Raw genomic sequence first — 26,056 nt, 5'->3', positions numbered from 1 at the left:
AAAATTTCTGATTTTTATGGTCCTTTTGAAGTGGTTATAATCAAGCCTTTGTATACTGCCTTTTTCCCAAGAACAGAACAATAACATATTCATTCAAAGGGCTTCCTATCTGTCACTTGAACTTGAATATACTGCCTAGTTTCTATTTGGAGACTTTGATTGGACGATGAATCAGACCCTTTGATGCCCTGTCTCATTCCTTCTTTGGGTCACCTGTCTCTGAGACCCCCTGCTGCTGCCACCACTAGCTCTGCATGGGCTCTAATGGACTTCATGATGGTCTACTCTGACTGCCTCTTTGTACACAGCCTGTGCTTTCGGATTCTTTCCTCCGATCCCAGGGCTTTCCTGTTGGGGCTGAGGCATGCGTTATCAGGGTCTGCTCGGAGCCCATGCACCCTTACTTGATAATGTGGGGAAGTTAATGTCCCTTGGGGTAAATCCTGGAGCTTTGGGAGATGGGAGCTAGCAGATAAATTCTCCTTTGCTCCTCTCCCCATATGGGCCATGGTGAGATGCAATGATTCATCCAGCCTCTTGAAAGATTGTCAAAAATATGTGCAGTTTGCTTGGTACCAAGCAGTGGCAGGCTTCATAATCACACACATATTGTACTCACTTCTATGCTGTCTCCCTTTTTTCCTCCTCCTCCTTTCTTGAGATTGCCCTGTCTAATAAAAGGATAGCACGTGAGTTTTCATCCAGGCTCTGTTTGCTTGAGAATCTGGGCTTAGAAAGATGGTTGTAGAAATAATAAGAAATATTTTTAGATTTTCCTAATTTATTTTGCTCAGTTAATCTTCCACAAAAGGCTATTATTAGCTATAATAACTCCATTTTAGAGATGAGGGAATTTTAAACTCATAGTTTAAAAATCACCTAAAGTTAGAAAGCCACAAAATGTTCATTAAATGTGGACAAATATTCTTCCAATTAAGAGTCTGAAGCTTAAACATAAACACTGCCTGAGAGATCTTTTCCATTTAGGGAAGGGAAAGGGAGAAGGGAATTAAACGTTTTAAGTCTACTTTTGCCATTAGCAAAGGCAAATGTGTCTGTTATCAAATTTTCTATGGGAATTTAGGGAAAGAGGAAGTATGTGCCAGTAAACACAGGGGAAAAGATGTGCCAATAAATATGACCATTTTCTATCATGAAGTATCAGCAGAGTTCATGAAAGGTTATTGTTGCCTTCTTGTCTTCTTGGTTATTTGTAAAGCAAAAATTGAGGTTTGAAACTGTCAGGGGATTAACGGTAAGAACAAATTGATACATAGCCTTAGAAAAATCACTTGACCACTGTTGCCTGAAAGCATACAACATGATCACGTTAATGGCTTTAGCACTAGTGCTAGGGATATAGAAAACAGCCATGGTGACAGGTTTTTTGTAGGGATTATGCTACTTAAATTGATCTGAGTAGGATATTAAGAGAAAAGCATTGTTAAGTTTAACATCAATGCTAAATAGCAAGAATTTATCTTAAATATCTTATCTATCCCATATTTAAAGAATAATGCAAATGGAATTACAAAAATTAAAGTTTACAGTTTGTAAAGCAAATATAACTAAAATCTTGAAAGATCGTATTCTAAAAACATTTCGATTGTGTGAACTGGAAGGACACCCCATTGATCAATTGTAGAAATTAGATGACTTACTCTCAATCAAAGATAAATCTGGGGGATTCCCTGGTGGCGCAGCGGTTGGGAGTCTGCCTGCCAATGCAGGGGACACGGGTTCGAGCCCTGGTCTGGGATGATCCCACATGCCGCGGAGCAACTGGGCCCGTGAGCCACAATTACTGAGCCTGCGCGTCTGGAGCCTGTGCTCCGCAACAAGAGAGGCCGCGATAGTGAGAGGCCCGCGCACCGCGATGAAGAGTGGCCCCCGCTTGCCGCAACTAGAGAAAGCCCTCGCACACAAACGAAGACCCAACACAGCCATAAATAAATAAATAAATAAATAATTTTAAAAAAGATAAATCTCATAAGAGCACAATATTCAGCCTATTCTGTCTTATCTTTAGCTTATTATATTATTGGGATTTGATTATGCTTTATCTTCAAAACTACAAACTGGTTTTTCAATGATTATTCTGCCTTCTATAATATCATTCAGTATAGTGGGTCTGCACCTTTAAAATCTATTCAGAGGAGTGAAATCCTATCAAATATTACTGAATGACTTTTTTCCAGGACCAGTTGATTGAAACCCACTTAAATGAAATTCTTATCTATGTGAGCATAACTATTCTGGTCCAAACTTCTTTAGAATACAATTGAAAGTCAAAAAACATGAGGTTTAAAACAAGAAAAAATTAGACTGTGTATTAGAGGTTACTTGTTTCTATAGTTCTATTGGTAAATTTTATTTTTCTACTGTTTCTCTACTTAATCACCTCATCAAATTCCAGGCCAAACTGAGATAAAGAATTCTCTGGCCCTCTGGTCAAATTTCACCTTTAGATGAATTTCTCTAAACCAGTAAAAGGCAACATAATTTTAATTTTAATTGGCATATCCAAGATCGCATTTAATTTTGCCAAATGTGCCTTTTAAAAATATGTATGAAGTGCTGATTCTTCGTCTCCTTGTGTTTGTTCATTTCACTTTTCTGTCTCTACTTTTGTGTAGATTTCTCAATCTATCTCTTTTATATCTCCTTGCCATATTTATTTATTTTCCTCCTCTATTGGCAAAAACATAAAACTTATGTAAAAACTTTGATTTTTTGCATTTATTTATTGAATGCCCTGTTTATAGTTTAAAAAACAGAACACGGCATTATTAATTTTCTCTTGAGCCTATGGCCCCTGATGGAAGGAAAGATGGGAAATAACATTTATTAGGGATCTAAAATGTGCCATTATCTAATATATTCTCTCAAAATCCCTGTGAGGTATTATTTCCTCCATTTTCAGATGGAAAGACCAGACTTCCAAAAATTCAAGTAACTTGTCCAAAGTCACGTGATTAATAGATGTGAGGCTGGAGTTTGCTACTCACCACATTGTATAATGTTACTCTAAAAGAAATATTTTCCCATGGAAGCAATAAACAACATATAAACTGGTCCTCATTAACTTCTTTTTAACAGCTGTTTTGAGATATAATTCACAGACATAAATTCATCCATTTAAAGTGTATAATTCAGTGGTTTTAATATATTAACAGAGGTCTGCAACCATCACCACAACCTAATTTTAGAAATTTTTATCACCCCCCCAAAAGCAACCCTATATACATTAGCAGTCATCTTTCATACATTTGCCTGTTTTACATGAAAGAAATCATATAATATGCGTTCTTTTGTGATTGATTTCTTTCAGTTAGAGTAATATTTTCAAGGTTTATCCATATTGCAGCACGCATCAATAATTCATTCTTTTTTATTGTCATTGTCATTATTCTATTGTATGTGTATACCAAGTTATGTTTCTCCATTTATCTTGATGAAAATTTTGATTGGTTCCACTTTTTGACCATTTTGAATACTATGCTATGAACATTCTGTATATGTTTTTGTGTGAACATATATTTTGATTTCTCTTAGGCATATACCTATGAGTGTAATTTAACATGTTGAGGTACTGTCAAATTATTTTCCAAATGGCTATACTAGTTTACATTCCCACCAGTAATGTATGAGGGTTCCAAATTCTCCACATTATTGCCAACACTCGTTATTGTTTGTCTTTTGATCATAACCATCGTAGTGGGTATGAATTAATATCTTATTATGATTTTGATTTGTATTTCTCTAATGACAATGGAATTTGAGCATCTTTTTATATGCCTATTAATAATTTTTATATCATCTTTAGAGAAATGTCTATTCAAATTCTTTGTTCATTTTTAGTTGGGTTACTTGTTATTGAGTTGTTAAAGATCCTTTACATATTCAGGATACAGGTTCTTTCATATCATTTGTAAATATTTTCTCTCCTTCTGTAGTCTTTTCTTGTGAGGTCTTTGTCTGGTTTTGGTATCACAATAATACTGGCCTCAAGAATGAGTTAGAAAGTTCCTCCTCTTCTATTTTTTGGATGTGTGTGTGTGTGTGTGTGTGTGTGTGTGTGTGTGTATGTGCAAAGAGTATGTGTAAAATTGGTATTATTTCTTCTTTAAATGTTTGGTAAAATTCACCAAAACTTCTATTTATTTGGTAGAAGTACTTGGGCCTAGGATATTTAAATTACTAGAAGTTCCTAAATTACAAATTCAATCTCTTTTCTTATTATAGGTATGTTCAGATTTTCTATTTCTTCTTGAATCACTTCTGGTACTTTGTGTTTTTCTAAAAATTTGTCAATTTCATCTAAGTTATCTAATTTGTTGGCATGTAGTTATTTATAGTATTCCCTTATAATCCTTTTTATCCTAACACTGTGAAGTCAATAGTGATGTCTTCCTTTTTTTATTCCTGATTTTAGTAATTTGATTATTATTTCTTGATCAGTTTAGCAAAGTTTTGTTGATTTTCTTGATCAAAGAACCAACTTTGGCTTCATTGATTTTCTCTATTGTTTTTCTATTCTTTATTTCATTTATTTATGCTCTAACCTTTTAAGTGATTTCCTTCCTTTGCTTGCTTTAGGTTTAGATTGCTCTTCTTTTTCCAGTTTTTTAAAAAGGAAGATTAGGCTACTGATTTAAGATTTTTCTTCTTTTTTTAATATAGACGTTCACAGTTATAAATTTCCTGGTTAACACTATTTTAGCTCCACAAGTTTTAGTAAGTTGTGTTTTCACTTTCATTCATTTTAAAGCATTTACAATTTTACTTGTCATGTTTTCTTTGAACCATTGATTATTCAGACATGTGTTGTTTAATTTTCACATTTTTGTGATTCTTCAAATTTCCTCTTACATTTTGTCCAGTCTCTTGTTTGCCACAACTGTTAATGTAGGTCTCTGTGATATTAAACAATTTCTGCTGATTGTTTTCAACAAACGACCTGGAGGTAGGGCTCTTGAGCTTTGAATCAGGTCAGATAATGACAATGACTTGTGAACAGAGATTTTCCAGGAAGCTTTGAGACAAATCCCATAATTATTATGATTTGAGGATGAGACTATTTGAGGAGTTCCAAACTTGGTCTGCCTCCTCCATGGAGGCTGAAAACCAAGGCTGTTGGTTTTCAAGGCTACTTGAGAACTGGGAAGCAGGGGATGAACGTAGGTCAAGTTTAAAAGCCATAAATGTTGTTCTTACTGAGGTTCAGCAGCTTTTCTTGAATAAATCCTTCTCAGATTGTTGAAAGGCTTTGGTTAATTTCTAGAGCTCTGAGAAAAATGATTTAGATATTTTTTTCTGTTTTCTTTCTTTGTTCCCAAGTCTAGGAGGCTCTGTTTTCATTCTTTTATAAAGTAGATTTATGGAAGTTCTCACTCTGATAAGTTCTCACCCAGAATCTCCAATTCCCTTTATTGACTCTTATTTTTACCTTACTCCCTTTCCAGTATTTCAATGACCCAGTTTCTATATTGGAGAAGAAGTTCTTTCCTATGGATATTAGTCTTACTGTGGAATTGTTCTGAGCTATTCCAAAACTAGGTAATAAATATACTGTGTTTAAATATTTCTAAAGCAGAAGTATTAATAAATATCTGTACTAGTCAGCATATTTTCTAATGTATTCAATATCCTCACTCGTTTTCTTCAATCAGTTGTTCTTTGGATTTGGGGAGTGGTAGAATCTTTGAAAAAATATAATGAATGGTATGAACTCTCACTCCCAATATACACACATGAGTGAAAAAAATACACACTTTAAAAAATGTGTTCATGGTCCTGAATCCCTAAGATGTCTCTGGAATACAGATTAAGAATTTCTCTCTTAGCATTTTATGCTACATTTGTTTATAATCATTGTTCCTATATTTTCTACCATCTTTGTCTCTGAAAAAATTTATCATTTGTAGTAAACAAGAAAGATAAAATCAACATTTATGGAGTGCTGATTAAATATCAGTCATCATGTAATATAAAATGGTTTGTGTATATTAGTTGCCTAATCATTATATTTTGCATGAATACTACTTTACCTATATTATTTCAGCCTCTCTGTTTCCTCAACTTTTGACAGATAAACATTGCTCTAAATAAAAAAACCAGAATAGTTTGATAATATGTTACACTCAAGAAACAGCAGAGTGGGTGGAGGAAAAACAGATGAAAAAGTTCTGCTGATATCGAGAATAGATTCAAAATAAACTTTGGAAAACTTTAGAAATCTCTCAATTTCTACCAATCCTAAGATCTGTCTCTCCATAAGATCCTTCAGTATGAAACAATATAAAAGAACTGATGAAGATTGCTCTCAGGGGTCTCAAATGCGATGCCAATCTCAGGGCCCAAATTACTTTCTTCTCCTGTCCTATTGTGTGTCTCTCACAGGAAAATCTCTCACAAGTGACGGTGCCAGCCACCGCGCTAGCATTAACCGTCCAAGGCAGCAAAGCCTATGTTCAACTTTGTAACTCCATAATTATGTTTGTTTCTACCAAACCCCTGTGCCCACTTTACTTAGCACTTTAGATATGGATCTGAATATTATAACAGCTTCTCATAGGTACTGCAGTTACTTCTATTTAATTTGTCCTCGTATTTTAATTAGATTCCATGTAAAACATCTGGAGACACTAATTACTGCCTGTCCTATAAACTTACACTCCAATTTGCCCCTGTGACAGTCATGTCATTAACTGCCTCAGAACTAACGCTAATTAATCAACTGAGAAATATAGATGGTCCACCTGCCTGAACCAGTTTTAGTCTGAATCTAGCACAAAATAATATCCTCGGCAGCATTGCCTGTGAAAATTCTGGGCACTGATAAGACAGCCTATTTATTTCTCAGGCTAAATTATAGAGGAAAACTGAGTATTCTTATTATACTTCAAAATCAACATCTAGCTTATCTTTAGCGATTTGTTCAATTCACAAGTCAGTAGGGAGAATCCTGTGTATCCTTCTCATGCCCATCCCCCACCTCCAACAACTTATTAATGTTGGTAAGTCCTCGCGTTGTACTGTACTTGCGTAAATACTTTTAAGTATTTAGCTTTAGTGTTTTGGCTGAATTCCAGTCTGTGGAATTACACTGTCCTCTCTCTTAAAGAAAAATAAAATCCCACGAAATCAGAGGGGTTTTAATCACAGAAGTTATTCTTTACTTCCTCTCTCAAGACAAACGAGAAACTATCAAATTGAACTTCTACTGCCACATAGCAGCTGTGGTCAACCAGAGGTACTGGGTTTTACAATAGGTAGGAATCTCCTAATTGGTTCCATAATGGACTTCAGAATAGAAGGCATTATGCTTTTATGCCGATAAAAGGCATTATGGAACTTGAACGCGCTATTATTGTGCAAATGGCTCTTGCTACAGACAGCAAAAAGTGAAGATCTTCCGTATTAATCAATTATCTCAACTCTTAAATTGCATCCCAATGTGCTAAGAAGGCAGAAAACATTCTCAGCACATGTGAATGAGTGATACATTAGGAATATATACCACCATTAATATACCGCAAATACTTGGCATACAGAAGAATTCTTAAGGAACATCTAATGAGCAGAATATCTTTTAGGGAGCTCATAATTTAAGAATTTTGCAAAGTGAAACTACTTTAAAAGACAATTTTGATTTGCAAAAAATAAAAATCCTACACATATATGGAATAAAATTACAAACACACACATACATACAATATATGGCTGATTTAGTGAATGCCTAAGGATTTTCATTTTCATGTAATCAGTGGTTAAAATCAAAATGTGAGCTTGAGATTTTGCTACTTACTTTAACATTAACTGAACGTGCTGGTTGTAAAGTATTTCAACGGTTACAATATACAAGCTTTCTTCTAACTACAAGTATAATACTTGCTCATTGCAGAAAATTTGGAAAATCATTATCTCACCTACTTGAAGAAGCTAATATAAATAGTTTGGTGAAGATCTTTCCATATTATTATCTGCTTTATGGTAATTGCAGTTCATTTATTTTTTCATTTAGCAATACATCATGAACATTTTCCATGTTGCTGGTATCTTATGTAACATTAATGTTCTTGTTTGCTACGTATAAATATGCCTTAATTTATAATCTCTGCTTGTTGGAAATTTAGGTTGCTTAATTTTGTTAGTAATCTAAGTACTGTTGCAATGAACATTCTTCATATGTATCATTGCAATCATCTTTGACAAAGGCTTTGTATCATCTTTCACTAACCCCTTAGGATAGACTTGTAAGTAGGATTACTGGGTTTAAAGTATTCATATTTGCAAGGCTTTGGATTTTTAATGTCACTTGCTCTTGAGACGTTTATAGAAGTTTTCCTGTATCACTGCCAACGAAGAGAATTATGATATTTTTTGTGCAAAAAAAGGCAAAAAAGAATTTCTTTTTAAATTTTTGTAATATCCATTAATATTTTTCATGGCTCTTGGCCATTTTTACTTTCTGTTTTGGAGTCACTCATTAATTCCTTTGCCTATTTTTCTATTGAAATATTCATCTTTTGTATTGATTTGCAAAAATGCTTAATATATTAAGAGTATCAGAAATATAAAAAATTAGGACACCTGTCATGCATACATAGCAATTGTCCTTTTCCCTTAATTTTTCTTGGCTTTTAAATTTATTTATAATGAAATTTGACATACAGAAGGTTTAAATTTGTATGCCTGTAGAATTATGCTTTGAGAAGTCTTCCACATGGAGTACCTAAATTACTACTCACATATTTTTGAAAATTATTTTACAGTTTTAATTTGAATTCAAGTCTTTAATCATTTTGGGATTTATTGTGGTATTAAAGATTTTTTTTCATCAAACTGGTTATGACAGACTTGAAGCTGCTATTCAGAGAGTTATTTACTATCTTTTTATTTATTTATTTTTTTAACTCATTGATGGATTCTAACGTAAAGGGGCTGAGATTTTAGAAATGCAGAGCCACAGGCAGGAAAACATTCCAGATTTTCTTTAAAATATCATAAATGCTTATACTAGTTTTTGTGAAGATCTTAAATTTATACAAAGGCTTTGTCTATAAGAAGTTTACTCAAATTTTAACCTCTGTTAAAGTATGTCACATAATTGAAATAACATATATACTTATATTAATCTTTGAGGAGGAAATAAACAAATTTAAAATTTTTGATTGATTTTCCTCAATTGTCAGAATTTTCAGTTGTCAGGGTTTTCCAGACTCTGTGTAGTTATTCTAGGTTATATTATGAATACATACTGAAAGAAACTTTAGAGGCTGGAAATCACTTTTAATCTCATTAGTAGCTCTGTTGTAACCAGTAAGCTAATGAGGAAAGAGACATGAGCTAATATAATGCAGAGCTTAAAGTCTATGTTAGATATCAAATTTATAATCTAGTAATTCCAATTGAATATTTTAGTTAATTAACCCACCATGTATTTCAAATTTGGGAAGGCTTACAGAGGAGGTAAAATTGGATGGATTCTTTACATAAATCATAGGAATATTACTGAGAAGATTTCACATCTTTCTCGGTAGGTTTATACTAAGCTCTGCATCTTTGATTGTTGGTATATCTGTAAGAGCAGGTAAATGAGAAAGTTGAGGTTGAAGACTTCAAGGTCAAGGAGAGAAAAAAATGACTACTTTCTTCACGTTTTATACATTTTCAACTGAGAATTGTTTTTAATTATAGGGCGTGTCGCCTTAATAACATTAACTCAAAGAAATCTTTCTTTCCTATTGTAGATTATGTGTTCACTGAACCCTTTCAATGAGGGATTTCTTCTTTTAATTTTAGTTTTAGAAAACTATATTGACTGAAAGGCCAATTAAAACTTCTTTCAAAATCTATGGCTTCCCCTTCACACCCATTGGGTGGTTAGAGAATTAATGAAGCAGCACATTGGCAGACTAAGCTCCATCCATGTGACCGCCTTCCTTAGTGAGACAGAATCCGCCATCTCAGTGGTTCTCCATTGCAGGATTTCACAGCCCCCATGAGAGTTTCCCATGAAGAAGAATGTAAGGTTGTTATCTCTGTCCTTCCCCACTCCCCACACACCCCTGCCATAGTAGATATACTATATTATCAACCAAGGGACAACCTTCTTTCTCATCTCAGAAATATTCAATAGACCAGGCCCACTTAACTACTTCCAAGAATTAAAGATGCAGCAATAAACAAGAATTATATGACTTAGTGCTTAATCTAGTAGGACAGTTTGAGAGACACGTTTAAAGAGAAACAAATAAGAAAAACAGAAGGTCAACATTCTGGAGAAATTTACCTAGAAGATAAATCCAGGCTCATCAATAAATGTCATATTTATCTACACTTCTTGATATTTATTCATTCATTTCCAACAACACATTCATTCAACAAAATTTTCTGAATTCTACTCTGGGCTACATATTACTCTAGCGGCTGAGGATGCAGTGGTTTTTAAAGCAGGCAAACCACTTTCTACCTTGTAGAAGTGAAGACAATCGATTAATACGACCAATAAATAGGTTACAAAGTGTTTCAGCGGCAAAAGTGCTAAGGAGCAAAGTAAAGCAAGGAATGGCGCTCGCAAACGATGAGGAGATGGTTAAATTAAACCGTTATATAAAGTGGCCAGGACAGATGTACTGAGAGGTACATTTGAATAAACAGCCAAATATGATAAGGGAACAATACTGGGCAGAGAGGAGGTGCAAAGGGTACATTGCAGATAGAAGTGTCAGGGCAAAGCTCTGTGTGGAAGCATACCTGGCACTTTGGGGGAACAGCAAAAAGCTGCGGCTGGAACAGAGTGAGCCAAGTGTAGAGTAGAAGCACATAGGGTCAGAAAGGTAAGAGGGGTCCTGAAGAAGGGTCATGAAGGGCCTGGTAGCTCATTGTAAGCACTTGGCTTCTGAATGAGGACTGAAACTACTAAAGTATTTTATTGAGAAATGTTCAGATGATTGATCCATTGATTGATTGATTAAAGGAGTCAAGCAAGCAGTCTTTATTGTCTCCTCCATTACCCTTAGACCCAAAAAGGGAGGAAGGGCAGGCACTATTGCCCAGGCAGAGTAGAGTTACAGCTCTCTCCACTGAAGGCAGGGCTCAGAGCAGGGTGGTATTAGAGCATGGTAGCTATATCCACAACAGCCCTCCGGATCCAAGGAACACTCTGTCCACTTCATCTCATTCAAGATGAGGTTGGGCATTGTAGGGTGTGAGAGGATGGAATGTGTCAAACATAATTCAACATGTTTGACTTGAGCTACTGGGAGGATGGAATTGTCACCGACTGAGATGGGGAATACTACCAATGAACAGGCTTGGTGGGAGAGTATGAGAAGCCCAGTCTGGGGCATATTAAATCTGAGATGCCTATTAGACAACCAAGTAGAGATACTAAGTATACATGTGAATCTGGTGTCCCTAGGGAGACCCAGGCCTGAGTTATTACCTTAGCATTCTGCAGACTGGTATTGTAAACCACAAGATGTATTCACTATTAGCTAGGTTTGCTCATTATGGATTGCCAACAGAACTAATTGTACTCAATTATAATGCAGTGTGGAATGGTTTATGGAAAGCCAGTAAAAACAACTGTTGAACTCCCTTCCCCCAGTAGCTTGGGAAATTCCCCATAGAGTTTCAAAAGAAAAAAGATATTACCCCCAATGTGGGTCTAATAGTCAAATTGCTTTATTTACTATTTTTGAGACTGTTTTTCTGCATCCAAAATTTTGTTCATAACTATGTATGGTGACAGATGGCAACTAGACTTAACTGTGGTGATCTTTTCTCAGTACATTCAAACATCGAACAGTTGTGCTGTACACCTGAAACTAATATAAATGGTATATGTCAATTATACCTCAATGAATAAATAAAATAAAACAAAATTTTGCTCACATTATTCTGGAAATTCTTGCCTCTTCTTTCTATCCATCAGACTTCTACCAGTTTTTCAACTCCCTCCTTCTATGTAAGGTTTTCCTCAGTCATTGTAGACAGGTGGTTTGTACCATTTACTTAGTGCCTTGTTGCCGTGCTTATTATCTTGCACTGTAATTTGATTCCTGCTTCCTAAATGTTTCTTTATAAGTTTTATTGTTGGAGGTATGATACCAAAGGCTGTGCATATCTGCATTCTTGAGGAGCCTAGAAAATTGCTTTCCTATAGTGGATGCTCAAAAAATACGTACTGACTTAATTTAGCTGGGATGAAGAAGTGAATCATCACAACTTCCTTCTCCTGCTTTCAGTAATAGTGTTTACCTTGTATGTATTCTAGAGTGGAGTTAATTTATGATCTCCTTCACTCAATTTTGTCGCTAATGAGTAACTTTTCATTTTTTCCTTGATCTCCTTAATTTTTTAATCATAAAATCTTTTGTTAATTGGAAATAAATGTTAGATACATACATAAATAAAATATTCAAATGGCACTACCTGAAACAAGTATGTAGTTCAATACCTGATCTAACTTTGACATTTGTTAGTTTATACCATCTCCTAATTAGCTTGTTGGTCGCTGTGTGACCTTGCTTCCCTAAAATGAGGATAATAATAAAGATATAATTTAGGAATTTAAAACATGCTTTTTGAATTGCAGTAAATAAGACACAAGACATAGTACAGAAGATGTTAGAAGGGACAGAAAGTCAAATTACTGTAAACAACACAGGGATCCAACACAAACAGACATAGGAAAGGCAGCATGAGTCTAATTCCTTTTTTTTTGTTTTTTGTTTTTTTTTTTTGTTTGTTTGTTTGTTTTTTCCCCCCCGCTAGACCCGGGCTCGCGTCTCGGCAGCTTCCACCCACCGGCCCACCCTACATTTAGCGCCTCTAATTCCTTTTAAATCTCACTCTGGGAGCCCTGTTTCTTTTCGTTAACACTTCTCTCAACCTTGTCTCAAACTTTGACTCTGTTGAAAGCTTTCCATTTCCTTTCCCCAGAGGATAAAAATGAGCAAAGACAGCATGACACACCCAATAGCCAAAAGCAGGATTTGGCGGCAGGATCAGGGCTTGCTATTTTCCATAGGGAGGGCTTTTTACTTTCTGTAGCAGCCGCGGAAGCTTGAGCGAGTGGGGAGTACTAGTTAGCAAGTGGAACTTGCGTCGTTGCCTCTTATCTGGTGGACCTTGGGCTCATGAGGATGAGCTTGAAGTGACCCTGACCATCTAGGGATTTGCTCAGCTACTCCAAGCTATTCTGGGTTGTATCTAGTTTAGCTTAACGAATTTTCCTTAAAGGGTCTTTCCCTTTAATGTAAATGTATTATTTAGATAAAACAACTTCTTATCTGCTCCCATTTACCTAAGATAACATCTTGCTATTTTAGAAGATATATATTAAAATAGCTTCTCAGTTATTTTAAAACCATTCCCTTTTCCCTTTAAGCAAAAGGAAAACCATGCGGCAATGAGCAAAGTTTTGAAACCCAGAGGACCTGAACACATTTCAAACAGTAACATACAAAAGTCTGAATTATTTTTACTTTCTGAAAACTAAGTTTGCTGCACTTTTGTTTGAAACTCACGAACATCAACTGAATAGTCATGTGGATTGGCCACATTTCAGAGAAGGGGATCTTGGATGGAAGAAGGAGAAGAGACCAAGGCATCAGAATCTAAGGTTCCTCAAGACCACCATTGAATGGTTGTGTTCAGTGTAGAAAAAGCAGTACAGTCAAAATGAGATTCCGGTTTCTTGGCAAAGACAGAAGCCAATGGTCAAAGCTGGAGAAGTGAGGCAGACGAAGGACAAAGCTTAACTGTAAAAAGGAAAATGAGTCGAGCCCAGAAGAAGTAAAGAATAGGTCAGAATGCAGTATTAAGAGATTTAGCAATCAACCCATTAAAAATGGCATTGTTTCTGGATTCCAGGCCAGAAACTCTTAACTGCAATGAATTGGTATTAAAATAGCAAAACTTGGTTTATCAATTTCTTCAAAGGGCACGTTCATATTGTTCCATTAATGGGACCAGTGATTCTAGGGTTCAAGTGTATGGCTCAGCAATATCAACACGCACTGCTCTGCTGCAGAACAAAATTATCCAGTCTTTTCTTAGTCAGCCAAATGTGTACGGATGCTGCAAAAATTCAAAGAAAGTTTGGGGGCAGGTACCCGGCATTGCTGCTAAGACTTAATAAGTCCTGCAAATCATCCCACCTCCTTCCCTGTCAAACAAGGATAACTCCCCTGTAAATTTAATTACAGTCAGGAACTTGGATTGATGGGCTGGTGTGTGGAATGTGCTTCTCTCCTAACACAGGGGCTCCTTGTCACAGTGCTGCTTTGAGCTGCCATGATATAGTAATAGAAAACCCTGCAATTACAGTGAAATAGACAGAACATTGATAAATGTGGTTTTGGACTAAAGCATTTAGGAGCCCACAGAAATCAATTATGGTAAATACTTCCAGAAAACCCACCTGACATTCCTTTGAGAGTTTTTACTGTAGTAATTTATTTGTAGAGCGAGAAGCCGGGAAAACAGTTTTGTTGTTTTGGTAAACATACTGGGGAATGTACCAATTCTGTGATAATGAATAGTCACAAAGGTACTAATGACCTCTCTCTTTTACATATGCTTAGAGGTTTATCTTATCTCCTGGCACGTGTGTCAAGTTGCACTCTTGATGCTCCAGAGTGAAGCCTCAAAAATGTCTTATATGTCATATTCCCAGATCCTCTTGTGATTTTTATGTAGATCATCTTTTTCCTTCTATATTGTACAATGGTCAGTTGTGGTATTTGCCAGAATTATGAAAATGTAGATTTAACAAGTGAGGCATAAGTTAAATGGATAGTTCTCCACTATAATCTCATTTTTGCTGCACCTTGTATTATTGATTTATGTCTGTGTATATGCTAATATTTTCATGTGCATAAAATTCTGATGCCACCAAGTATCTATGAGGTTACAAATTCCGTCATAAAAGGAACTCTTGGAGTTTTAGTAAAACTGGTAAAATGAACATTATGGCAGTGCAAATCCTTCAACCTCTGTTTAAAGAAACTTTAAATGAACACTGATGGCATTTGTTTGCAAAGAGCCTTAAGTCCACCTGAATTATTTTCTGTTGTGTCAAACTAAGGTTTTGAGCCATGAATGCTTTTACTTATGTAGTATGAGTCACATTTTTTTTTGTTAATCAGATCAAACCACTGACATATTTAGCTTCTTGTCAAATAAATCTTCTAAATTTTGTGTTTTTTAATTCACTCTGCTGTTGTGTTGCTATCAAGTCACATCTTCCCAACCTTGTGTTTGCTCACTTGGTTTCTTGGACCCAAGTACAAGATCCTACATTTATCCTTGATAACTTTCATCTTGTTTTCAGCCTATAGCTCCAGCCTATTCCAATCTTTTTCAACTCAGATTCTGTCACCTAACATATTCATTATCTTCTAAATCTCGGCAAGTTGAAGGAGGTGTGTTTAATTTGTAGCCCAGCCAGTGTTACACAGCTGTTCTTTGAAAAATAGACCATGATTAAACACCATGTGGAGGAGAGGTAATTATTTTCTTTTGTCCCTGGAGAAGACAGTTTCAAAGTCTTGCAAAACTAAGATATTGAGGAAGCTCAAGGAATTAATATTCCAAATATTTACTTTCATTCTATATTCACTTCAAACTTCATTCCATACAGAAACTGAGCCCTGATTTATTTTGTTAAGAGAGTGCCAGTTTTCCTCCCTAGGCATAATCAAGGTCGGCATAGAAATTAAATTTCCTCCATCTTGAATTTATAGCTTATTCCTTCTTGTAAGTTTCATTCCAATCACATTTTGCAAGGTGTCCCAATATTAGTTTGTACAATTAACTTTAGAAAGCTCAAGTAATAATGAAAAATATATAACGCTTTAAAATGTTTCAGGTGAAAACATTTTGGTAAATAGGTTTAACTTTTCCAATTTGGAATTAGAAAATTCTGTATGCATTAGTCTATAATAATGAGAATACTTAACTCAGATTTACATTTTTAAAAAGTATCCTGTAATTTATTAATACCTGTTGAACACGCATGCCATAATTTCATTTATTTGGAACTAGAATACATATTATAGTTTAAGTCACTTCTAAATTAGGAGATTATTCCTTTTGGTGTATTGGTTCCTGTTTTACTGGACCTAGTTCCTAGTTCCCAATTCATTTTCTAGTGAACTCTAAAACTTTATAAACTATATCATAGAAGAAAGGGCATGTGATAATAAGATACATTAACCTGAGAAAATGCTCTGTACATATCAAGTATTTTCTATTTGCTATCTGCTTTGTAAAGGCCTGACCTATTCAAAGTAAATCTAACATAAGAAAATACTTAGCGAAAATATATTTAGAAACATTTAATAGATAAACTTTTAAACTGGAATTACACTGTATTTGTAAAATAAAATAAGAGTAAATGTGACCCTATTGTACAAAACCTGGATTTTTATATAGGTTATATATAACCTTTATATATTATAAAGGTTAGCTCTAATGCATATGGCTGAGAATATTTCATATGGACTCAGTACCTAAATCCATATTTACCATCCAACCAGGGTTGCACTTCATTTTGCATTGTTTTCTCAGTAGTTACTGGTGGCTTTCACATTTCGGGGTGAATCTGGAGTCCTCAGTGATTTTCAGGGATGTTTCAGAAGCTTGGGGAATAGAATGCAATGGCAGTGTGTGTGCCAGTAATAGCAACATGGAAAAGTTCTTATAAATGGGGTCCATGGGATAGTTTGTGCTTATAGGTTATGCTGTTCCAGAGGAGTTTGGTATAAAAACAGGAATACTGAAGGGAGAGTTATTCTCCTCCACACATAAGTTTGATTTAATGTTGAATATTAGGAATGATATAGTATATTATGTAATACAGCATAGCATCTACATGGTGTCAAATTTTCAAAGCTTTTTTTTTTAACATTTGTCAAACATCCACAATACTAACTTAATGTTTTAACTCATTCATTCATTTAGTCATTTGTGCTGTTCAACAAAACCAGGTACATTGATACTTGATTCATTTATTTGACAGATCAGAATAACCTTTTATTCCTGTGGCAGATTCAAGGTTCATTAGCACAACACTTTGTTAATGACCTTGACCAAATAAGCCCCAATCTTCTGCTGTTTTAAGTTTCTGAAGCAAGTGATTCCTGAACTATTTATTAAATATTTCACATATTCGGTTTTACTGGTGTATATTTTTAGTGTGTAACTGAAGTTACAAGTTAAAATATATGTATATGACTAAATAGATTATAAACTGTTTAAATTCTAGTGGCTAATAGCATGTTAATTTTTTGTTGTCTTTCCTGTATACTACTTTGGGACTGTACTTGTTACAGGAAATTTTACAATTTTTATTCATCACGTATATTCATTACGATTATACATTATTTGTGGTTTTTTAACCATGGATACAAAGTGTATCACTATATGCTTTGAAAATGTATCTTCTATGCTATAACCAGTGATCTTCAATCATTGGCCTCAGATCACTCTTCCTGCATTTTTATATTTTTCTGAGCATGGACTGTTTGTCAGATACTATTCGAGGTGCAGAGAAGACAACAGTGAGTCACATTGATAAGTTCCTTCCCTGATGAAACTCATATGCTAATGTAATTACAGAAGTAAATCAAATACTTCCAGCTGGTGAAAGGTTTTAGAAAGGTTAGAAGCATGATGCTGGTGATTTTAGAAAAGTGAAATTGAAGGAAGGCCCACCTTTGGCATGTGTGGGAACAAGCTCTTGGAATATGCTGATTTTTAAATGAAGTGTTGAAAGATAAAGAAAAAAGAGCTTTAACCACTTGAAGAGTTGAAGAATATTTCAGGCGCAGGAAAGAGGAAGAACAAAGACTCTGAGGGTGAAAAATGGTTGGAGAATTCTAGAGATTATTTAATGTCAGTATGGTTGAAGCAAAGCCATGGGGGCTGTCAAAGATGAGGTTAGCAAGTGGAAAAACCAACTCTCTGAGCTCACAAGAGAGTTCTGCAGTGATGCTGGGCACAGGGTGAACATGGAAAAAACCAAAAAACTCGGTTCCAGGAAGTCAACAAAAATAAATCAGAAAAACATGATAAAAAAATAAATCCATTTACAAGAGCAACTAAAAGTTTTTAATATCTGCAAATAAATCTAGCATTCAAAATTAATAAAACAATAATGAAAGGCTTGAAGGAATGCCTGAGTACATGGAAAGATACACTTATGTTCATACATGGATGAGAATCAGTTTTATTATAAAGGTTAATTATGCCCTCCCCCCCCCATCTATCCATTAAATATTTACAAAACAGAAAGAGACTCATAGATGTAGAAAACAAACTGATAGTTACCAAGGGGGAAAGGGAGAGAGGGATAAATTGGGAGATTGGGACTGACATATGCACACTACTATATATGAAATAGATAACTAATAAGAACCTACTGTACAGCACAGGGAACTCTACTCAATACTCTGTAATGGCCTATATGGGAAAAGAATCTGAAAAAGAGTGGATATATGTATATGTATAACAGATTCACTTTGCTGTACAGCAGAAACTAACACAACATTGTAAATCAACTACACCCCAATAAAAATTAATTAAAAAATAAAAATAAATACTTTTTTTTAAAAAAGGTGAAAAAAAATTACAATTTTCCTCTGGTGGTCTCTGAGGTCATGTACTCTTTCAGAAACAGCAGGTTGCATCTTCTGGAAAATGCATGATGTTCTTGTACCTCACTTATATCAAACTTGCTTTGGAGTATAGCCCAGTTTCAACTCAGGTTTTATTTTACAGAATTAGACCAAATTGTGGGATGCACCTAAAATTCAGCTTTGAGTGCACAAATGTGTAAACTGTACGTTGAAAATTTTGATCTCACTCCATAAAATGTATGAGGAGGGCGTAAAGGAAAGTGATGTAAAAATGCCAAGGGCCTTTTGGAAGATTCATGTAAGCTGAGCAGAAAATCTTTAGCAGATGTGACTAAAACTGAACAGAAGTTCTGGCAGTGACAAACTTTCCATGTTGGCTTGGGATTTGTACCTGCCACTGACAACTTCTGTTCACATTTTATCAGCAACATCTGTGACATGAACTAACAGGTAAAAGGTAGAGACAATGAAGTGAAGCAGAAAGGACATTAGATCAACAGATGGGAAACCTGAATTTTTGTTCTGTCTTTGCTTTAACTACTGGGAGAACTTGGACAAATCATTTAGCATTGAGCTTCTTTCATTTATGAAACTTGGATTAGAGATTCCCTAAGACCCCCAAAGCTTGACTGAGCAGAATTGACTGTCTGCAGCAGGAAGAAAGCCAGGTTCACGGTTTAAGGACTGTCTGAAATATTTGGAGACTTGGGGGAGCCAGTAGGTGTAGAGGCTAAGTCGAATGAATGTCTCCACCAAGATCAGAGAAGTTGGACTCAAGAATGGATGGATTGTGTTGACTGAAAGATTTCTATGACTGTTCACTTTCCTTTACACAGAGTCAACCCGCAAGGAACATCTGCTGATTTGAAAATATTTTCTTAATGTTCATTTCTATTTTGTGGAAACCATTCAGCGTACTGAAATGAATCAATCAAGTCACTGCACACGCCACACGGGGGAGCGAGGACAGGATGAGTAGAAGAATCCCCTTGAGCACAAGCTGAAACGATCACCCCCAGACATCAGCTGTTCACAGTTAGCAGTCAGAATACGTTGGCATGCAGTAATTAGAGATGGAGAGGCACCATTTCAACTAACATGTTCTATGATTAGTGTATTTCAGTGGCAGAGCTGCTAAGAGAACAAAGGCAATAGCTTGTCTGCTTACAGTGAATTACTTGAGACAGCAGGACCTGTTTATACTCCACACTAGGCTGGTGTTCACACCACGTGCGCTGCACAAAACTGCTGTCACCAAGGTGACAGTCACCCTCATGGTGACCGCAGAAAGGGATAAACAGTAGAATGAAGGCAACAAGGAAGCTGAAAACAGCACTTATCCCAGCCTTGACCGTGACTCCTGAAACCTCTCTAACCAAAACCACACCCTCTACCTGTCTAACGTTGTACAGAAAAAAGATAAGAATAAAAGAAAATGGATGATTAAACAATAGTCTTAGAGGAAAGACATAAAAAAGAAAAATAATAACATTTTTGAGCAACCACAGTATTTAAGATTTAAACATGGATTATCCTATTTCACCCTTAGAGAAGAATGAACTGGTTTTCAGAGAGGTTTTAAATACTTTGCTCAGGATTACAAAGAAGATAAAACATATTGTTTGATGTAAAGCCTAGTGAACATTCTGCTATACCATCCAGCTAGTAAAGGGAGAAGAGAGAGGGGGAAGAAGAGAAGACTGTCTCAAAGAATGAAATGCTGCTTCATTTCTAGTTAATGCTATTGAATAGGCATAAACTTTTAGAGGTGAATGAACTCCAGGGCCCAGGGATACCCATTTTTCCCTGTATGGACATTAAAAAAATCATTGGAATCAAAAAAATATCATTGGAATCAAAAAAATCAGCAACTATGAAATATTGTTTCTTCATTATTAATAGAGCACCTTGGATCAAAATTAAAATTTGGAGTGACTTTTCATAGAATAGAGAGGAAAATTGGGAAAAATAATTTAATTCTTAAAGGTGCCTCTAGAAAATTCACATATTTGGAACATTTCTTTCTCCAAGACATGCGTGAAATATTATTCTTTGTAAAACTCAATATAACATATATATTTCCCTATATATGTTACATTGATTTCATTTAAATCTCCTTTGGCTGATTAGAATTCTGAATTTCAATTTTATTTTAGTCACTATTAACATCTATACAATTTTGACACCAAAAAAACAAAAGGCTACTTATTAATTCAATGAGTCTCTGAGCAACATTTTCGCCTATAACAATATCAGGCAAGGCTCCAGTCACAGCTTATGCCTGTCATTTTCTGTAATTAAAAGTACACAGTCATATTTATGCATTCTGTCTCCTAGCAGCTGCACTTAGATTAACTGTGAACAAAGAAAACATTTTGACACAGTTAATTATATGGCAGTTCTCCTTTGCTAGCAAATACCAGCTACCTCCTCAAATGAATACAAGCACTTTTTTGTTATTTTTCTTTTATATAATAATATAAATAGCCATGGAAAACTTCAGTGTCCATTTACAAGGAGTTTTCAACGTAACACTTCAGTCTAATAAACATTAAACTATCTGGTAACTTTCAATGAAGACTCATGGTTTTCAGATTTGAAAGATCTGTCCAAAATATTCTTTTGTGGGGCAATATTTCAAGCGTTACTTTATTTTATTTTATTTTTTTAACTTCAGATGAAGAGAAAGATGAGAATAGGATTTAATTTCACTTTTGCAATCAATTAGAGATTACAAATAAATTCCTACATTCCTTGTCCTGGATGTGAAGGCAATGCTGGTTCTCGGGAAAAGTCTTACCAGGTAATATATGTCCATACTGAAGTGTTTCCTTAGTTGTGAGAACTAAAATTACCCAGCAAGCACTGGGCTGTTCCTGGGCAGAAAAGGGAGATTCACAGCCCAGTTATCTGCTTAAGACTGTGAATGAACATGGAAATCAGTGGGAGGGGAGAGCACAGCTACAGTTTCTTACATGAAACCCAAACAGAACTAGGACTAATGATAGAAAAGATCATTTCTGGTCACTATTTTCAGTCCTTTGAAAGGGAGGAGAGTTGGGAGTGAAGCAATGAGAACTGCAGAATGATACTCAACCCAACCTACAAAGGTCCATCTCGGATGAGAGCCCTGTAAGGAAGCACAGAGAAATATCACCAATATGCGTCATAGGTGTCTTAATTTCTAAATTCATTTCACTCTGCTCTTCTCTCTTCCTTTCTCTCTCCTTCAGCCTCCCTCCTCTAAATTTCTTTACTACTTAGACTTTCAACACTCATAGAATTGAGAAGATCAGTTTAGACTAAAGGGAAAGGTATTGGGGAAAATATGCAGCGCGGTGGAGTGGCTTGCTGGTAACTATATGCAGAGAGTATTTTGGTCTTTAAAGACCCTTTATAAAATTTGATTAAAATATACAACAATGTACTGAAATTTACTTAGTGGTTATGGGGAATGGACTTTGGAGTCAAACCTGTTTCCTCGGTTACTTCATATCTCTGAGCCTTGTTTTTTTCATTTGCAAAATGGGGGTCACCCTACTTGTCTCATAGACCTGTTGTGAGTATTCAGTAAGACAACCTATACAAGGAACTTTAAATGGTTCCTCTTGTTATTACTCAGTAATAAATAAACACACACTTTAAAATAGAAGGAAAACGAGCTTTCCTTGTCACCCCTATAGTCAAATAAATGCTTGCGATTCTCTTAGATGAGTGAAACTACTTAAACTTTAACAATTTTTAGCTTTATGATGTGTGTATGTGTGTGTGTGTTTGTATGTGTGGTGAGGAGATTTCTATGTCTAATGGATGTTGTACCCTGCATATGAATAGGAGTATCGAGGTGAATGTCTGTAAAATGAGTTATCATGTGTGAGAAAACATATTTTGATAATGGTGCCAGAAATCAGACCATGCTGAAAGCAGACAATTTCTTCAACAATCAAATTCCTCAGGAAGTAGATAGTAGATATATATTTCTAACACGTATATTTTCTGGTTGACTGATGGGAATCTACTACACAGAGAAACAATTAAGGTTCCATGTGGATTCATCGCTATGCTAAGTAAAGATAACTAAGCCTGGTTATGTAAGCTCTTCTTCCAGTTCTTGTGCAGCAAAGCTGAATCACATTCCTCTATCTTTAGAATGAGCGAAGCAATACGACTTCACAATGGCAGAAGACACCTCCATTCCCACTGGACTTCCACACTTCTGAAAATCCCACCGCTTACTCCTGTATTCTTGGTGTTCATTTCTCTGAAAATAGTAGCTTCTATAGCTACCAACCATGAAGAGTTCCTAACTTTCTCTAAAAATGGCACTCAAATAATTTGGGGAGATTGATGTCATAATAGCAGCTGGTCAAGTGGAATGAACCCTGCAACACATTCTCCCTGTTGCCAGATCCATTACCAGGGCTACATGCTGAGTTCAGACCCCATCAAGGTGCCACACTGGGTGAAAGCCAAGACCCAAGACAACTGGATGCTTCTTAAACCACTTCCACAGGGAGGGTCCTCCTCTGGCTTCCTATTTCCCTGTAGAGCAGAGACATGGAGACATGGTGTGCTTTGCATTTTCTTTTAACATATAGAGCATCCGCAGTAATTTGCAAATGACAAGTTTTCTCTGAGGTTATTTATTTAGGAAAGTTTTGGTATGTTCAGAGCTGGTGAAATATGAGTGTTTGCATGGGATGGAAAAATATATTTGGGAAAGGAGAGAATCTCTTAAGTGAACAAAGTTTTTTATTAAATCTCTGTAGTTACAAGTTACAGAGACTCAACTCAAACCAGCTTAAGAATAAGAGGGATTTATTTTCTTTGTATTGTGGAAATCCAGTGAGGCATGGCTGGATCCAGGTACTTAAATGATATCATCAAATATGTGTTTTTTTCTTTGATATCTTTACTTTTCTTTTTGTTGGCTTCATTATGGGTCAAGTTTTCTCTAAGTGGTAGAAAACTAGCTCAGAGAGCTAAATGTTTTTGTATTTTTCATCTCCTGATATCAGGAGAGTCTCAGTTTCCCTGTGCCCCTGTAAAATCTTTAAAATAGCATAACATAATTATCTCTCCTTGGTTCACGTGCCCACTTCTGCCAATTTTTGTGTCCAAGGGGATTGGATACCCTGATTGCCCAGCCTGACATATAACTTTATAATGGAGGCAGGAATCTTGCTGACAGTCCCAACAGAATCACTGGGACTAGAGAAGGAACAATTCCTATAAGAAAGAATATAAGGTACATACTCATGACAGATTTCAAATATTTATTGGAATATGTCATTTGTAAATTAAATGCTGGACTTGAGAATTTAATTTACAAAAATTTAATTACAAAAATTTTGTAAATGTAATTTACTAAGATGGGTTCAAAAGTTGTTTCAAGATACCTTTTGCTTTTATTTCCAGGATGACTCTGAAGCCAGACCATTAGTCTGTGCCTTGGGGACTACAACACTTAGTGAAGCTATTTTGTCAAGTTTTTGAATCTAGACACTTGGAAGGTCACAGTTTCTCCAAGTCCCTCACACAGTTTCTTCTTTGCAAGGAGCCCATTGCTGCCAGGAGTTTCTCAAGTTTCCCTTTCGTATCTCAAGGCCATGATGAGGGAAAAAGAAAAAAGAAACCAAGAACTCTCCTCTAAAAGCTCATATGCTAAGGGATCCAGTACTGAAGTTGTCATAGTGAGCAAAAGAATGCCAAGCCTTGCAGCTCCGTGGGCCAAGTTCTGTTCCAGCCACATGTCTGTAGCTTCCATTGATATCAATGGGAGTTGTGTGTGTGCGCGTGAACTGAGGACAGAAGTTGGCTGTGTATAAATAGCTCTGCCATCGTGAAAATCTCTTCTTGTGTGTCTGGTACAACAGAGGTAGTCTTTTGCAGTTAGTGGCTGCTTTTCCCTCTAATGAAGTCACCAGGCAGTTTCAAGAAATCCTGTATCAGAATATTTGAAGGCAATGATTTCATTTAAAAGATTTTGTTCAGTGAACAGGGAGTGGTATGGCCCTAAATTTCTCTCATTTTCCACTAGCAAACTCAAACCAGATTTAACAGTTCTTTGCGAAACCGGCCTTCGCTGTTTCCTTGACTGAGCTGTCAGTCTGCTAATTAACAGATATGCAGCTAACTGGGGGATGGGGTGGGAAGTCTATATGTTCATGAAGGGGTTAAAATGTTATCTAAAGGAAAAAGCTTACATTCATGCTGGTTGGCAATGCAACAGAACCGCGTAGCGTACGGGGTCTTCCATGGGAACAGGGTTCTGACCCTGTCAGGCAGCACACACAGGTAGGATCCCAGGCCACTTGGTCACCTGCCATTCCGCCAGCAGCCCCAGTCTGGCAGTCAGCACACTGAGTTAGGCTGAGCCATCTTCCAGACTCAGATGAGAATTTCTTTTAGAGCAGAGTTATGGATAGACTCATACATTATCCTTTAGAAACAGGAGATTTCTCCAAGATTTTCATATGAAATATTCTAGTCTATGAAAGTCACCTGTAGGCAGATGATTTTCAAATCCTTATCTTCAATCCATGTCCTAGTTCTGAACTCACATCGAAGTGGCTTCTATACATCTCTACTTGGACGTCCCATTTATACCTTAAATTCATCCCAAATGTAACTTTTACCTTGCCCCTGACTCAGAAAATTTCTTCTATGACCTCTTAGTTAACAGTGCTATCTTTAATCTAATAATTGCAGTCAGAAAACTGGTAGTAAACCCTGATTTCTGTTTTATTACCACATCTACTCAGTCTAAGCCCTGTGGATTCTACCTATTACATTTCTCCATTCTCTCCCCTTACTTTTGTGCCCTGCTCCTGCCATGCAGAATGGACTAGATGTGCACGGTCTAACCCCATTAACACCTGAGCTTAGATCCCATTTTTGTTACCTCTTTGGGGAGCACATCTTTTTGGAGGGTGTGTCTGTCTAAGCTTAATTTCCTAATCTATGAAACGGAGATGACATCTACTTTACCAGGACTGAATAATAGGGATCAAATTAGATTATATATGTAAAGTGTTGGTATAGCTGCTGACACTTAATAAAGTTCTGGCACATGGTAGTGGGTCGGAAGCAGAGACTTCATCCTTTCTTGCTAAGAATATCGCAGCAGTCTCCCTGCATACAGACTCGCCCCTTCTCTGTTCTTTATTCTACACATTGCTGCTACAGTAAGCTTTCTAAGATGCCAATCTTTTCACATTATCCATCCAAAAACATTTTGTATGATAGCTAAGTCACTTACCCATCTATTTACTCCATCTCAAACTGCACCCTTTCTTCGACTAATGTCTTACCAACAGGTGTACTATCCATTTATCCATCCAGCCGACTGGAAAACTAGCATTTATCACTTAAAGACCCATCGTAGAATTGTCTTCTCT

The 26,056-nt window shown here is 36.0% G+C and overlaps 1 protein-coding gene across 3 annotated transcripts in view; it reads right to left on the bottom strand.

The window, feature by feature from the left end:
• PTPRO (protein tyrosine phosphatase receptor type O) overlaps positions 1 to 26,056 on the bottom strand; it is a 233,641-nt gene that overhangs the window by 181,780 nt on the left and 25,805 nt on the right. The window lies entirely within an intron of this gene.

This window comes from Balaenoptera borealis (assembly GCF_965194805.1).
Source record: "Balaenoptera borealis genome assembly, chromosome: 13".
Classification (NCBI taxonomy): domain Eukaryota; kingdom Metazoa; phylum Chordata; class Mammalia; order Artiodactyla; family Balaenopteridae; genus Balaenoptera; species Balaenoptera borealis.
This window is presented reverse-complemented; position numbering and strand designations above follow the sequence as displayed.